Genomic DNA, 14,288 nt, shown 5'->3' on the forward strand with positions numbered 1-14,288 from the left:
GGAATAAACAGGCACCACCTTTGGGGTTTGATTTGGGAGTCTCTGGTGCCTTGAAATATCAGTTCCTCTGACAGTCAAATGCAATGAGTTTCTTCCTATAACAACCAGCACCTCAGTTATTAACTAATGCTTTGGTCAGGATGAAAATGAATAAGAGAATAAGAGGAATGAGGCACAGGCTCAGTTCTGAGGAGGAAAACCCATGTTTGGTGGGTGGAGGCTCCGAAGGGAGAACAGAAGAGGAGGGAGGCATAAAGCCAAGGCTCACCTGCTTCCCACGAAGGCCAGACACAGCCCAGATCCACACCTGGCCGGCTGAGGCTCACCTGCTTCCCACGAAGGCCAGACACGGCCCAGATCCACACCTGGCCTGCTCAGGGTATCGCTGGGTATTCTCTGGGGGAGTAGAAGCCGGTGAGAGACAGGCAGGGGCTAATTGAATACAATCAACATGCAAAAGACTTCACTACTGAAGGAACAGGGAAGAAGAGAAAAGAAGCATTACCCTTTAGTATAGTTTCTAGAATCTCAATCTTAGCGGGAATGGTTTCAGGGAAAGTGAGATGATGCAAGTCCAGCTCAACGGGAATCACCCTCATTCCTTGGCTCCCCCTCAGACATGGACATCTTTCATCAGAGATTGCGTCTCTTTCTTTTTCTCTGTCTCTCTCTGGAGCACTGGCTCTTAAACTCTTTTAATCACAGTCTCTTTGAGGGGCTGGTAAATTTATGAATCCTCTCCCTGAAAATAATGTACAAACATGGAGACTTTTGCATACAACCCTAGGCAGTACTCTCACCCCTAAAACAAGTGCTCATGGACCTAAGGTAAGAATCCCTGCTCTTTAATGTCTGAAAGAAGTGTTAAGATCTGTTTCCTCCTGCCTATTCACCTGAGGCATTTTGTGGGGATCAGGCAAACACAAGTGTGTCTTGAGGGCTTTGTGGTCATGGGAATGAATCCAACCAATTCTCTCTGCTTGTGGCCAACAAAAAAATCGGCTGGATTCACACAGCACATATGTGGAGGACAGGGTTTACAAGGAAAAATGCAATTTGGTTCTGTTCCTTTCCTCAGAGTTATAAGACATCTACTTTATAGCAGTCACAGTGCCAGACACTGGGATGTCCAAGATGAGTAAGACACAGTTCTCTCTCAGAGTCTGGTGGGGAAGACAGAGTTGCTGTGTTTGCTATCTGTTGCTGCATAATGTTACCCTGAAACTCACTGCTTCTAACATCAAACATTTATTATCCTACAGTTTCACTGGGCTAGTAACCTGGGAACTGATTGGCTGGTGCCTCTGACTCAGGGTTTCTTAGGAGGTTGCAGTCAAGCTTTCTGCCAAGGTTCCATCATTCCCAAGACTCCAATGGAGCTAAAGAAGCTGCTTCCAAGCCCAGTCACACAGTGCCTTGCCATGCGGGCCTCTTCGTAGGATACTTGAGTGTCCTCATGACATGGGTGGTGATGAATCAAGAGAAAGGAAGCAGAGAGTGCCTGAGACAGAGGCCACAGCCTTTTATAACCAATTCTCCAAAGTGGCATCCCACCACTTCTGCAAGTCACTAGGTTCAGCTGACACTCGAGAAGAGGGAATCTTACAGATGTGAAGACCAAGAGGATGGGTTCATTTTAGAGGGTGCCTGCCATGCTGGCTGACAGAATTCCAACATGATGCAGAAATGCCATGGAGCTTTGGCTTGGCTGCTGTGGGAACACAGCACGAAGGGGATTAAGGAGGAAGGGTACTCGGAAGAGGGGTGAAGACAAGGAAAGGAGGTAGCCAGGCCACAAAGAGGAGGAGACCGCACAGCTGAAACAATCAGAGACATATGAAATGGCACACATTGTTTTCTGAGGTAGACTGGCCCACTGGCATAATTGATTTATTGACAGTTATTAAACGAAAGCTTTCTCACTGATAAAATTAAAAGACTGGAAAGAACTCTGAAAGTGAGAAATGAGAAACAAGTCATTCGCTGGATCTGGTAGTAGACACATGGGTTTGTCTAAGATGTGAAAACCTCACCCTTTTCCTTCCCTTTGCTCCCGCCCCCTCCTGCTGCACTCACACCATTCTGGCCAAATTGACGGACTTGCCTCCCGCTGAATTATGTCCTCACAGCTCCCTCCACCTGGGACATCTTCCTCATTTTGGATATTTTCTTTGCCTAATTCCTTCTCATCTTTAAGAACTCAGCTTCAATATAACGTAACTGGAGTGCCTTCTCTGAACGTCCCAGTTTGAATAAGGGGCCTTGTCCTTATGGTAATTCATGCCAGCCTGTGTCTCTTCCTCCGCTGGAACTGACCACTCTGTATTAGAACTGTCTACTTATTTGTCCATGTCACTCTCTGTGAGCTCTCCAAGGTCAGGCGTCAGGCATCAACTCCTGTGTCCTCATGGTTGCAGCCTCAGTGATTGGCCCATAGGAAGATTTCAATCTGTTTTTGAGAAAGGACAGAAAGAGGAAAGGGAGGAGGAGAGGAAAGGGAGGAGGAGAGGAAAGAAGCAAGGAAGGAAGAGAGAGAAGAAAGATATTCACGGGGTTCTCTAGAATCCTTTAGAACTTACAATCGAACAGTGGGTGAAGTAGGTAAGAAGGATGATTTGGATTTACAAACACAGGTAGTCCTTTTTTATGTGTGTCTTTTATCGGGTTTTCAGGAGTGCAGAGGGCCATATGGAAGGCAGGAAGGGAGCAGAGTCCTTTGTCCAAAGATATTAGTATGCACAGCTTCGGTGGAGGAGTTCAGCATCTATGTTAACACACATTATGCAGCCTGCCAATATGGTATCCAGCATAAGACATGCCATTGGTGGTAAATTGGAAAAATAGTAGAGTGTGCTTAGGAAGAAAGAAGATGGTAGAAGCATTTAGCAATTTTGGAGGGAAGAATACCAGATGACAACAACAGTTCCGAGAATAACAACGATAATACGACGCCACAACACATATCTAGATCTGTATACCTATAAACGATTTGAATTTACTTCGTAAGCTAAATTAAATTTAACAAATTATATTTCAGAAAGCATAATATGCACAATTTTCAGTACTATTTTTATTCACTCTAATCCTGCAAAACTTTTTAAAGATTTGGCATAGAAAGAAATAAAATAAAATGTGACTATCTGGAAAATTGGCTTATAAACATCTATTCTCTGATGATGACTGATAAATGAAATATTACTCTACTGGAGATTGTCCTGCCCAAACATGACTTCTTCAAAAAGTCCTTCTGTAAGCCTGTTCTAAAGGTTCCAAGGAAAGTATTTCTTATATTTTGAATGTAAACGCCGTATCCGGACAAAAAGTAAAGCCCCTTACCAATACCACGGAACCAAATGCTAATGGCCAGCATTCACAGCAATAGTGGGATGTCCAGTACTGGTTTCCCAAGACTATGTCTTTCCTCTCAGCCAAGAAGTCCCTTTCCCAGGAAAGTGGGCCTCTGTGACATAACAAGAGAAACAAAGAGCGCAAGAGAGCAGAACATCTCACAACCTTTGACAGCTGGGAAAAGGGCTGTCTATAGGGTCATAAAGACTCTATTTAAAAACAAAGAAATGAAGAAGGGACTAGCTCGGACCCACACAAAGGAAAAAGCTATAGATGAGACTCCGAAATTCCTGGCTTGGAAAAATAGACCTGCTGCCTTTCATCAGGTCCTACTGCCAACAAAGTGGTGACAAATTGAGGCCCTTAAAACACTCCAAGACAGATGACGTGCCAATCAGCACCACCTAGTGGAAGAGAAGGATTAATCCACTCCCAGCATTTCAACACTCCTGCAGGGTTGTTGATTGACTCAACGAAAGACTTGTGAGAGCTGGGTCTTCATTAGGTGCCCCACTGGACAGGTTGGAAAGTTACAAGGAATAGAGATGGATATGCCAAGAGCTGAAATATTCTGGCCTATGGAATGTTCCAGAGATGTGGGGAGGAAGAACTGAAATGGTTTAACATCATCAACTATCATTGGGACTTAAATTTATGAAAGTAGAAGGCATATATTCTCAAGGATTTAGGGAAAATATTTTTTACATTTTAAGGTAGAAGTCATATTTAAAATGCAATCTCATGAGAAGAAAAGGAGAGAAGGTGGAGAGATTACCAGGGATTCCCTGGGTTTGGCTTTGCCCATTTTCCTCCATTTGTATTCAGCCAGTAAAAGGAAGGCCACGAGACTGTGTTGATTTACAAGTGATCAGTGTGTACAGGAGCTAATATGGCAACTTCCTGTTGAAGACTGTACCCCATCCTTCAACACAGAACCAAAAAACCTGTAACTCCTGCCTATAGCTCTCTTAATTGAAGTAGGCAGATTGGAAAAAAATATATAACTGGAATAATTACAAACTACTCCATTGTCCCAGATACTATTAGGATGGGCTGATTTGATATTTGCTTTTGAACTCCCAAAAATGTATGTACAATTAGGACTTTTAAGGGCAAGTGAGTGGAACCCCAACTTCTGATCAGGCCAGGAAGGGAGAGCTTATTGGAAGGTTTATAGGCATGTTTTATATAATTAAAGAAATAGTTAAACAATCAAACTGTGAAAGTGGAAGAGGTGCGTTTGGATTTCAGGAACAGTGGGAACAGTGCCTGGGTTTTCTTGCCTCCTCCTTGTCTCTGATGTCTCTGTGGGTCAGTATCATTTTTTCTCCCAGCGAACCAGCTTTTCATTTGTGGTAGGAAGCGTGACCACTGATCCTGTTCAAATCTCTCCTCTCGCAGCTCCTGCCACCTAAAAGAGGCTGGCCCTCTTTCCTCAGCCCTGATTTTTTAAGTTCTATGGATGGATTGCTTGGCCTGGCTGCTGAGAAGCTGATGGGATGCCTTGCTAATAATGTTGCAGATGCTCCTACAGAATGTGAAACAACAGTACATTGGGGTCACCACCTCAACCTCCTATCAGAACTCACACCAGCCAATTGGGGAATCTTACTTCATTTGGAGGTTCTCCCCCAAACACCTGCTACAGATCCCTGACCACCCAGACTTCAACAGGAATGGGTCACTTGCCAGGGATCACTGAAACTGCCTGCATGGAACAAAGATAAGATGCTGAAGGCCCAGTCCACACCCTTATTCACAATGGAGCGAAGATAGGTGTAAACATGAAGAATGTTGGCCAGAACTGAACAGAATCTTCATGTTTCGTGTTGGGCTAAAAAGACAAAGTATCTCAACCCGGGCTTTTCTACCAGGAGAGTACCAGAGGAAGTAGCATTATACCTCTTCCCAGGTTCCTTCGGTGGTGAGAGGGGATATCTTTGGAGGGATGTCACAAGATTGAGTTTGAGGACAACAAACCTAGGACTTCCTGGGCCTGCATGTCCTTCCATTAGTCACGTCTCATCCACAGCACGGTACTACCTTGAGCTTTTGTCAATTTTGCCTGGAAATTGGACACATTTTCCCCTTTACCATTACACTGTAAGTCTGGACAGTTACTTACACTGTAAGTCTGGACAGTTTTGCAACCAGATTAAGTCCTACTTGGGTCAAACAGTTCTTGACAGTGATAACAAGTGGAAACAATAGTTTCAGTTCTTCAAATGGTTGAATTAGTGTGTTCTTGTCCTAGTTTTCGGGTAATGTAGGTAACTGGCCCTGAAAATCAATCTAATATAAGATAGCATTCTAAATTGTGAATGTGATTTGTCAGAGTATAAAAGACTCTGAGACAATATCAATTTTCTCCTTTTCATTCAATTCAGATGGGGATTTCTTAGTAATTACAGTGAACCCAGAAAAAGGGGGTGATGGTGAGAGGAGAGGAGATCAATTAAGGAATAATACTTAAGAGCCCAAAGTATGAATAACTAATTCCACAATCGTTGTGAATAGTTATTTTATCCAAAAAGTAATAAATGAGATTTAAATGGCAGCTCATACAAGAATTGAAAAAGCATTAATGCAAAGATAAAGAGATTTCATCTTTGGTGGAAATGTTATCATTAACCAATAGGATGATAAAATTAAATAAAACAGAAGGGATTATCAGCAGAAGGGGTCTTCAAGGGAAGTGGGGCAGGTTACATTCAGGACACACGATGAAGCCAACAGTCTAGCAAAATGAAATTCTGTCTTGGAAGGGATTATAGTTAGTGTACATGTGATGAAGAGGTGGAGTCAGGTATTTGAGTATGGATTAGATGACATAAAAGAACAATGTTTGTTGTTGCAATTAAGTGTTTCAATGCAAGCCCTGATTTTTGTCTGTCAAATAACTTCTTGATACCAAAGAGCAGAATTTTCAATTCATCACTTGGTACTAAAACCAGTATGACCATTTAAAAAGTAAACAACCACAAAATAATTCAAAGTCAACTCTTTGAACATATAAATTCATAAACCTACGAAAGTATTAAAGATAATAGAACTTCTCCCTTTGAGGCAATGGACATTCATACTTTGATCTGAGGAAACTTCATTTCCTCTTCATCAGAACTTGGTATGTGCCTAGTGTGTAGAGGCTTTGTATGGAATAACCTTTTTGTGAGTCCCTTGCAGTGATGCTGAGGAAAATGTTCAGTGAGGGACTGAGAGTATCTGGATAATGGGAAAGCATAGGAAAGAAGTAGAAAAGAGAAACACTGCCTCAAGAGGGTAAGATAGGGGTCGTTGCATCTATATTATGGCATTCCATGTTAAAACTTTTTTATTTGTTAATTATTCATCAAATATAGAGTTGAAATATGCATGTGATGGACTCTAGAGACAGAAATATAAAAAAGTACACCAGTATTTTCTTTGTCCTCTAGGACCTCAAAAACTTATCAATTTACTTCACCCCTGTATTAGCTGGGGATTCTTTGATTGCAAGAAACAGAAATCTGCTCAAGCCTCTTAAGAAAAGGAATCAGAAGAATTATAGTACTGAAAATGGGGCCATCTCCAAATATCCCTTTCTATACCTGTCTCTTGCTGACCTTATTCCTTTGTTTAAGGGTGACCAGTAATTGCTTTCCCAACACTGCAGCCTCAGCTTTTGAAACTATTGGACTTGACAGTTGTAGCATATGCCGATAACTTAGTCTCTTTGGGCCCAATTTTAAATCAACGAGAAAGAAGTTCTGATAGACACAATTTAAATCAAGTATTCATTCCTACATTGAGCACCTAGTATGTGCTAGGCATTATTCAAGGCCTTGGACTCCCACCATGGATAAAACAATGTCCATAACCTCACAGTGCTTATATTTAGGGTTGGAATGGGTGGGGTGCAGCCCAGACAGGAAAGATCTACATTTATAATACAAGCTCAGGCATAATAAGTGTTACATAAAGATGGGTGGGAAGTAGAGTGTCAGAGAGATGCTATTTTAGAAAGATATTCTGACCAAACGTTGCTGAGGAGGTGAGAGTTGAGCAGAGGTCTTAAGGAAACAAGAGAGCAGGCTATGAGAATAAGTGGGCAAGAGAAATCTAGGTGAAGGACCAGCAAGGGCATAAGCCTTGAAATGTGCCCAACTAGAAGATCCCTGAGACTGAAGCACAAAGAGCGAGAGGGAGATTGGGCTGAAAGGAAGTCCCAGATGGAACCAAAATGCAACCATATGGACAGTGCTAAAGACTTGGGGAGCCACGACAGGGATTTGAGCAGCAAGAGCCATGACCTGATTTTTATTGTAAAATAATGTTCGCCCAAAGTCATCCAGCCAGTAAGTGTCAGACCAGGATTGAAGTCCAAGCCGTCTGGTTGCAGAGCCCAGGCTCTTAGCCACCACTTAACTCCATCCCATGATGATGCTGGGTTGCATAGAAAGCTTTTCATGAAGGTGTTCAGATACTCTGAAGGCTCGTCCATGCTTTCAAATGCATTGGACTTACAACCTGGAGAAAATTATAGAATTTGGTTTTACATAGCAGTTGGGGCCCATTTCACACTCAAAACACACATGCATCTTTGCTACGACCACTCCATTTATTAATTCACCGTTCAAAGTCCTGGTTTAAGCTGCCAACTATTTTTGGTACTATTCACAAAAAATTTTTCTCCATCTCTTATCACTCAGTCATCTTCACCCTATCTTCTACAAATCAGCGTGTGGATTACTTTTTATAAGCAAGAAAGCAACACTTAACCAGGGTCATACAGCAGGGTATTATTGTGCTGGCAATAGCATTTGAGAAAGAATGAGAGAAAGAAAACAGCAGTTGGATGCCTTCTTCAAGGGTCCTCCCTTTTCAGGAATCTCTTTGAAGAGTACATTGAGAAGATTGGAACCTGCTTTCTTTAGAATTGAGTAGTTCAAAGGTTATGCCCTTTGTTAAAGAGTGAATGTCTTTACCTGGCGTAGGCTCAGGATAAAATACTGCGTGATGTAAGAAACAGCACACAAGAAACCAATCATTTTCCTCAAATTATAGGAAATCTTGATAGCCAGATGGACCACATCCAACTGACCAGAAGCCTTAATTTGCTGAAATTATAACTCTGTGTCTATTTGCATAAGGAAGAATCAGGTAAAATGTCAAAAGCTTTATTATCAATAACTCCAACTCCAGGTACCATCTAATAGGTGACAGGAGTGTCACGGACACAAATTCAGCCCTATGTCTTTGTGGCAGCAGGACCAAATAATTAAAACGAATATGAATTGGATTTATTCATTCGATAAACCTTGTGTTAGTGCCTACTATATTCCATGTACCCATTTTAGGCCCTGGAGAAACAACTCTGGATATACTAGAGTCCTCTCTTACAGAGCTTACATTGTAGGGGAGAGGGGTGGACAGAAAGTAAACAAATAAATTTGTAATATAACAGTTAGTAGTAAGTGCTGTGAACAGAAAAGTAGAGCAATGTAAGGAGAGAGTGGGAGCGATGGTACTGTTTTACCCAGGGTAGCCATAGGTTGACTTTCTGATTAGGTGACATTTGAGTAAAAATCTGGTTAACACTATAATATGATGAGAGAAAAGGTTGTCTTAGTCACTATATTCTGCTAAACCAATGGACAGAATAGATTCCTTTCAGAAATAGTTTCAACAAAGTTTTCAGAGGAAATACTAACCCTCAGGTAATTAGAAAATCCAATTTGTCACAATTCCTCCTAACTCCATTTCTTAGACACCATAGTAAAAAAAAGGCAATATATACATGTATACATACAATATATACATATAAGCATTCTTAATTGTCTACTCATAGACAATGTGCTATAGTGGAAGAATAATTATCTTCAAAATCATTGCAGATAAGAGATTGTACAATTGGTAAGTTCTCCTTAGAATGTCCATGTATCCCTTTGTGATTTTGAGTCAAATGGATCATCTTCCCAGATTTCACTTTATTTTGTGGAAACATGATAACAACACCTGTCCTTGGACTGACTACAAGGATGAAGTCAGATGGCATATGTAAGATCTGGGCACTTAGTAAGTACCTAAGAACATGTTAATTTTATTCCCCCAAGGTGCCTAGAGAATGACTAATTTATGAAGAGTGTCATAGAGTAATGCAATAAACATAAAATTTCATTTCTCTTCCTAGCAATAGACTTGGAAATTTTAGGATGTCCAGGAAACTAGTGGTTTAAATGTACTTGCGATTTATTGAAATGTTTATTCTACTACGTGGTCAATGTCAGTATCCCATCTGGATTATTTGCTTAAAGTATTTCATTCCAGCTAAATGTCAGCTCAGCAGACAATAATGAGAAGGTGTACCATGTCTGAAATTTCTCTGGATGCTGAGCCCTAAGCCTGTAACAGCCAGTCAAGTATAAGTATATGAGGCATATGCTCAGATACAACCACTCATTGTCTGCAATATTAATATTTCTTTTTGGTCCAGTAGTGTGGGTTCAATAAATGGACACCCACAAGTTTTCATATGACATTTATTATAACACTTTTATAAACCCAGTACCCTCTTAGTTGCGTTTCCCCAAAATAGAATGGATGGGACCCATTGGGTTCTGTTTTAGACTTGCTTGTGTATTCTTCTCCCCTTTACTACACATCTGCAGCACTAGGACTGGAGGAAAATGTCTGCATTCTGTGTAGTATCTAGTGCTCCATGTGGGAGTTTCTTTAAAATATATGAATGGGTTATTTTCTCATTTTTAGATGAGGCTAGTGGTAAGATAGCTGCAGGGTTCCCATCACTTTATCATTTCCAAAATTATTAAGTTTTCCATGAACAAATTTAGGAAATACAGATTGAGCTACTGCTGAACACCAGTATGCTGTTCTTATCCCATAACCTTTCTTAGAGGAGGTTCATTCCATTTTTACTGATGTGATGTCAAGTTTTTCCAAAATGTAAAGCTAAGAGCTTGCTCCGTTAACAACCCACTTCTAACATGGGCATGATTTCTAGTTGAACCAGTATTATGTGCAGACCTGGAATGAACCCCCCGATCCTGACAGCTGAGAATTTCTCTAAGCTGACAGACCCTAGAGGAAAGGCAGCTAACCCCTGGGAGAACCAGAACACCGGATCCTTGCCTGCTGTGTCAGAGACCAATGTTTGTTTAACCCTGGCCTAAGTTGATATGTTAGCTTTGGTCCCCAATACTAGGTGTGAAATCAATGGAGAACCTTGTTATTGGGTGGGCATTTTGATGCAGTGATAGTTCTTAAGAAATGTCTTGGGTGGGGCATCATAGAATATATAGAGAGTTGTATAATCAAATATATATAAAGATTAACACTGAAATGAATATCACTTTTAAATAATACTTTGTACCTTAATATTAAGCCAGGCACGGTGGCTCATGCCTATAATCCCAGCACTTTGGGAGGCCGAGGCAGGTGGATCATGAGGTCAAGAGATCGAGACCCTCCTGGTCAACATGGTGAAACCCTGTCTCTACTAAAAAAAGATACCAAAAAAAAAAAAAAAAAAAAATTAGCTGGGCATGCTGGCACACACCTGTAGTCCCAGCTTGAACCCAGGAGGCGGAGGTTGTGGTGAGCCGAGATTGTGCCATTGCACTCCAGCCTGGGCAACAAGAGGGAAATTCTGTCTCAAAAAAAAAAAAAGAAAAAAAATATATTAAATTTACACAGCACTTTCTATGGTATTAGCTTATATATAATCTCTATAAATCAATGTGAGGAAAATTATTATCTTCATTTTACATATGAGAAAATCCAAGATGGAATAATTTAAACAGTTTGTCTAGGATTGCACAGCTAGCACTTTGGGAGGCCGAGGCGGGTAGATCACGAGGTCAAGAGATCGAGACCATCCTGGTCAACATGGTGAAACCCCGTCTCTACTAAAAATACAAAAAATTAGCTGGGCATGGTGGCGCATGCCTGTAATCCCAGCTACTCAGGAGGCTGAGGCAGGAAAATTGCCTGAACCCAGGAGGCGGAGGTTGCGGTGAGCCGAGATCGCGCCATTGCACTCCAGCCTGGGCAAGAGCGAAACTCCGTCTCAAAAAAAAAAAAAAAAAAAAAATGTCAACAGTAACTGTTCTACATGTGTTCACAGTTCAAACTTCCTGCTATCCTGCCTGCTAAGGTCTTCCAATTCCTGTATTCCAGACACACTTATGCATTAGTTCTTTACATTAGCTACCTTCTTTTTCTTTTTATGCTATTTTACATTATCTCGGGACTTTTGATTTTCAGATAACCGAAGGACCATGGATCCTCAACAAATCTCTTGAAGTCCAAGTTTGACTCTAAATTGAAGAAGATGGTGTGTTTTCAAGCAAAAATTACATCAGAATACACGTATCTCCAGACTTAATGACAAAAAAAGAAATTCAGTTATGTCTTTTATTCCTTGGTAAGATTTATATCAAACTCTTCTTATTCTTTGAAATCAATCCTGTTCATCCCAAAACATAGCGATATCCTTCAACACTGACTATCTAGACCATTTGCTTGGTAGTTTATCATGAACTGCATTTCCTACCTCATGTGCTATTGACTTGTAATGTTATTATCGTCTCATTATTATTTAATTTTCCATTCATGAATCACCTCCGCATTGAAGGCTAAGCTCATAGAAAGAAAGCAGGGGCCATATCTTAAACTTTTCTCAATTCCTTAGACTTAAGACTGACTTTAAGAATACTTATAAAAAAAGAGAACCACAGAAAATACGTTGTTATAGCTGTTAATTTTCTACCCACTTTCCACCTCTTTTGGCTAAAATAACTGTGAGTTTGTTGGACAGTTATGTGATCCAGAAATGCCAGTGAGATATAAGCAGATTAGTTCTGGAAAAGCTTCTGCGTTCTTTTATTATGGACAGGGAGAATAGATCATGCTGGCCCACTTCTCTTTCTTTCTGACTTGAATGTGGATATATGGTTTGCTTCTGTGGCCACAGTCAGGTAACATGAGGCACCAACCGTTGGACCGAAAAGACAACAGCCAAAGACAGAAGAGCAGAAAAATAGAAGGAAAAGGCCTGTGTTTTGATGACATCGATGAGCAGTAGCACCAGCACCAGCAGTCACCTATCTCCAGCCTTCTGATGAATGAGATACTACAGGTCTGTATATTGCTTGAGCCATTTCTAACTCCAGAATATGTTTAGAATTTCATACTGAAGTTGAACCACACATCTTTCTTTGAACTTCCTAACAGGCCAAACAACTGCATAAAAGAGATATTCAATTAGTTATTATTTGTCATTGTCTTTGCAGAGAAAATTGATCAGCTCTTTAAGAGAAGCACTGTTTCTTATGAAACTTAGTTCTTTAAGAAATGCTTTGGGTGGGACATCATAGAAGGACACTGAGTTATGGTGGAAAATGTATTCAAATCATATGCCCATATTAAATGCAAAATTAGTTTTCATATGCTTGTTTCTTATAGTACCTCTTAATGCAAACTGCAGATATAATATCAAACCCTAACATAGTGAAAACAATTATGTAAGAGACTATTTAGGGCATGCGGTCTAAATAGCTTTTAGTTGGGCTTTGCAGCCATTTAAACAACAAATAATATTTTTTTTATTTTCTCATCTAAATAATTTTGATCTCTCCAGGTTGTCGTACAATCAATGGACAGCAAGACATAGTTTCTCTGTTATGTAATACAAATTTTCACAATGGAAACAAATCACTCTCCTATAGAAATGTCTCAAAATATTGCTATGAAAGAAAGAAGTTTTAGAATCTGAATTTATATGCTTCACAGTCTTCTCTGATTCCATTAATTATATAATCGCTTACCTCTATTCTTTTCCTGGTTAGAAAGAAGGTCATTCAATTGGGTCTTAGTCTATCAGACAAAACCAGCTGGCCCATTGCTGAACTAGAAAAAGAGGAAATACTGACTCAACCCATTTAAGCAGAGAGCAGCGTAGGCAGAGAGGGTCAGCCTTACACATCTTTTATTGCAAAATAGTTCCAAATCTCCTGAGACTGGATGAGTGGGAGAAAACAGATTATACTTCTGAAGTAGAAGCGATGTAAAAGGACAGGAAAACAGTCCTTTGCTTTACCAAAGGATGGAGAGCCTGCCTTCTACAGAGGCCACCATTTGATCATTTGGTATCTGTGTGGTACTTGGGGGCATTTCTAAGCCTTAAGAATTTGAAATTATTAGCACAAAACTGGAACTCATCTTGGCCTTGGCATTTTGTCTTAGGAACAAAATTGGCCCTGAGATCCATAAGTGACTCACTGAGGAAATACTGGGGCATGCGGCACAATGTGAGAGCAATATTTTAACGATAGGCAAACATGTATTACATGAGGAAGAATTATAAATGAAAGGAAAATTAATTAAGGAGTCAAGAAACCAGAGGAAGGATCACAGCAAGAGGCAGATACCATTTCCCTGGAAGTGAAGTGCCAGCACTTTAGAAACAAAACATATGTGCTAGAATCATCAATGAGCTTGAGTCGAGACTTGAGAAGTAACCACACCATTTGCCTTCACTTCCTTTTGTGTTTTCTGCATGCCAAAGAGTTGGATATAAAGTATCCTAATGGATGTAAGAGCATTTTATAAATTAAGTGCTCTGAAAATATACGCCATTATCACCATTAATGGGGAAAAGCAGACCACCATGTTACTCAAATCATGTCTACTAGCCAAATAGTTTGCCCAGAAGGAAGCGATGAAGCCCAGAACAAAATTGAAAAAAGAGGAAAACGAAGACAACTCAACAATTTTTCAGTGTCTGGTCTTGAACTGGGTTATAGCCTGTTACCAATAAGAATCTCTTTTAACATCAGGATTGGTAGAATTACGGTGCCCAGAAAGGAGAATGTTTTTACTTTTCTGCACTGTTTCAGTGGGGCAGAAAGCATCTGAGCCATAGTCCACAGCTCCTAGGCCAG

At 40.4% G+C, this 14,288-nt stretch overlaps 1 long non-coding RNA gene across 5 annotated transcripts in view; it reads left to right on the top strand.

The window, feature by feature from the left end:
• The window catches only part of LOC118146328 (uncharacterized), a 200,056-nt gene extending 187,265 nt beyond the window's left edge, over positions 1 to 12,791 (top strand). For all 5 annotated transcript variants that reach the window (XR_004732023.3, XR_013524961.1, XR_013524962.1 and 2 more), the window contains 2 exons: positions 11,611 to 11,770; positions 12,242 to 12,791. This is a non-coding gene — a long non-coding RNA (uncharacterized LOC118146328). The remainder of the gene's footprint in view (positions 1 to 11,610; positions 11,771 to 12,241) is intronic.
• Positions 12,792 to 14,288: the final 1,497 nt, after the last annotated feature.

This window comes from Callithrix jacchus, chromosome 12 (genome assembly GCF_049354715.1).
Source record: "Callithrix jacchus isolate 240 chromosome 12, calJac240_pri, whole genome shotgun sequence".
NCBI lineage: Eukaryota > Metazoa > Chordata > Mammalia > Primates > Cebidae > Callithrix > Callithrix jacchus.